The sequence below is a fragment of the Jaculus jaculus genome, chromosome 1, assembly GCF_020740685.1.
Source record: "Jaculus jaculus isolate mJacJac1 chromosome 1, mJacJac1.mat.Y.cur, whole genome shotgun sequence".
Taxonomy (NCBI): Eukaryota; Metazoa; Chordata; class Mammalia; order Rodentia; family Dipodidae; genus Jaculus; species Jaculus jaculus.
Genome location: NC_059102.1, coordinates 330,678,591 through 330,681,547, shown reverse-complemented (window position 1 = coordinate 330,681,547; position 2,957 = coordinate 330,678,591). Strand labels below are relative to the sequence as shown.

The window sequence follows — 2,957 nt, the reverse complement described above, 5'->3', positions numbered from 1 at the left end:
CCAGAGTCTTCAGTCAGTCCATCTCTCTTGCAGATTTTGGATTTTCCAGGTGCCAGGAAAGAATGAGTCTGTTCCTTAAATGCTGAAGGGTAGGGAGAAGAATTCTAGGTAGAGAACACTTTACAGAGACAGGCTGAAGCTTCAGGAGACCAGAACTGGAAAGGTTGAGCTGGGGGGCTGGGCTTGGCCAGCAGGAGAGTTGGGGCCACATTATTAAGTTCAGAGATAGTACCACTGAATTCCTTTGGTTGTGTGAGCAGAGTCCTTATGGCTGCTGAGGCAGCTGAGTAAGACATCATTATGCTGAGCTCTGAGAGGAGGCAGGGGGTCTCTGATGTGGACTTGGTCATGCAAGTGTGGGGACTTATTCAGCTTTGCCCTGCCTTCTCCACTGAGCCCAACAGCCAGGAGGTCCTAAGCCAAGCACTGACCTCTGCTCTGCATGCTCCTTGGCTCAAGCTGGACACTGTCCAAGACAGGTGCTCAGCGTAGTTGAACTGAAGCAGATCTGCATTCATTTGTCCTGTGCTCCAAGGAGTGACTTAGGGAGGGACCAGAAGAGAATTTGCCTTAAATACCTATGGGTCTCTGGCTATGGAAAGTCAAGATAGACATTGAATTTTACTGTTTCTTATGTTATTCTTTATCTCAAGGAAATAAAACTTTAAAAAATATTTGTAATCTTCCTTTTCTCTGTCTTATTTCATTTGTTCCAAATGTGTCTCCTCTTACACACTGAAGGTAGCCACAAACCCCTCCCTGCTTCCCTGGTTCTGTCAGGGTGATTAGGGCAATACCTCAGTTAATTTGTATGGAATGTCCACCCACTGCTCTAGTCCGTGACAGCTCTGCTGTCTGTCAGGGTCTTCCTCAGCCACCTCCTGGGGTGTCTGATCGTCTTGTTTTGTTCTGTGCCTTCCAGTCTGAGTGCTGAAGTCCCCCTCCCTTTGCTTTTGTTCTTAATTGCTTTTGATTCCAGAATGGAAACCCATTATCACTTCCTTGCGCCTAACTCCTCCTTTGATGCACTTTCATATTTCAAAATACTTCTTTGAGTAGCATGTTTATGTATTAAAGACATTTTGAGCAAAATGAATTTCCTAAGGAAATATGATGGACTGCTAGGTATGGCTCAGAGATCTTTGTGATGGCAAGACCACAGAACCCAGGTATTTGGTCAAACATGTCTCCATGTTGTTGGGAAGGCAGTTTTTAGATGAGCTTAACATTTAAATCAGTAGAGTTTTGTGAAGCAGATCACGTTCCACGATGTGGGCCGTCCTCACCCAATCAAGTGAAAATTTTCACAAGACAGACCTTGCCCATGGAAGAGAGAATTCTCCAAGCAAGAGACTGCCTGTACCCTGAGACTATAGTATCAACACTTCCTTGGGTCTCCAGCTCACCAGTCCACCCTGAAAACTTGGAACTTGCTAGTTGCTAGGATTACGTAAGTCAGTTCCTTAAAAAAAAAAAAAGGAAAGAAAGAGAGAAAAGAAAGACTTCTACCTCTCTCTCTCCTTTTTCTCTCTATCTCTCCCTCTCTTTCCATAATATGTACATGTCATATTGGTTCCTTTTATCTGGAAAACCATGATTAATTACATATCTTCACTATTAGTCTTCATCCAAATTCCATTCCTGAAGAAATATTTTTTATAAGGGACTTTATGAACTTACATGTCATCTATGCACAGAGTCCATGCCAATCTCCTCTGTATTGTTCTGTGTTCAGTATATGTGCTGCTAAATGAATGTGAGTATTGGTTTTTAATCCATTCACGATGTGTTTACTGGATATCTACCAGATGCCAACACAACAGCTTTGCTGGAGTTGCCGAGCCCTGCCTCTTCTACTGCTTGTAGATGACCCTGCCATTAACTCACCTTGCTTCCCGCCTTGTCTTCTGCTTTTGCTGCCATGCAGGAGAGCAGTCACAGCTGGAAGGGCCTGGGCCTCTGTGAACACTTGCGCCATTCACTCACAGGCTCTGCTCTGGTTCTACTCTTCATGAGCTTCCTCTCTCTCTGAGCACTCTCCAGTTCACTGTTAGGCTTCATTGAGGCCTACAGTTTGATCTCAAAAATAAATATGACAGGTCACCTTGTTCTGGATGATGAAGTCAGGTGTTGAGCCCTACCAAATGTCCCAGAGACCATCCGTAACTATTGCTACATCATCATTTACTGACACATGTGGTTCGTTGTGCCCTGTTGACTACACAGAACAGCCTTGTTATCCAAGAACCAATTTCCTTTAAAAGAAAAGGAACCTCTCACGTTTAGCTGGCTGCATGACTCCTAGGAATGAAAATGAAATCTATCAATTCCTCTTGCATAGAGATGTGATCACGTAACAGAAGTCTTGCTGAAGAGAACAAATGAGAAGGGTTATGTAGGACTTCTGAGCTATGTGGTATGAAGTAACGTGTGGAAGGTGGCCTCTTCCACTTGTTGGCTGAGATTTGGACAATGTGCCATCATCTTGAGGCTTGTTTTAGGTATGTAGTGGAGGAAGATAGAAGAACCAAATAAAAGGGGTCTGGGTCCTTGAACATCCATGGGAACCACATTACTTTAGAACTATTTGTAGCCAATTTGCTTCTTATTTTTATTTTTCATTTTTTGAGGTAGGGTCTTACTCTAGCCCAGGTTGACCTGGAACTCATTCTGTAGTCTCAAGCTGGTCTTGAACTCACAGCAATCCTTCTACCTCTGCCTTCTCAGTGTTGGGATTAAAACTGTACACCACCATGCTCTGCTAGTTTACTTCTGTTCTTGTTAACATTTTACTTAAGTCACCTGGAGGCTTATAGTGTCAGTAATTTTGTGTAAATCTAAATAAAGCTAACTGATACAGTGGTTTCATTATCCCTGTCTGAATGGGGAAGAACGTGAAGTCAAAGGGGAAGCCGTGTTGAGGATTACACAGCCAGGTAATGAAGGCCCGTCCTCTA

At 43.6% G+C, this 2,957-nt stretch overlaps 1 non-coding gene across 1 annotated transcript; it reads right to left on the bottom strand.

Annotated features, from left to right (window-relative positions):
• Positions 1–1,647: 1,647 nt before the first annotated feature.
• Positions 1,648–1,756, bottom strand: LOC123458370. Its single transcript, XR_006635631.1, has one exon. It is a non-coding gene; the product is annotated as a U6 spliceosomal RNA (small nuclear RNA).
• Between the last annotated feature and the right edge of the window lie 1,201 nt (positions 1,757–2,957).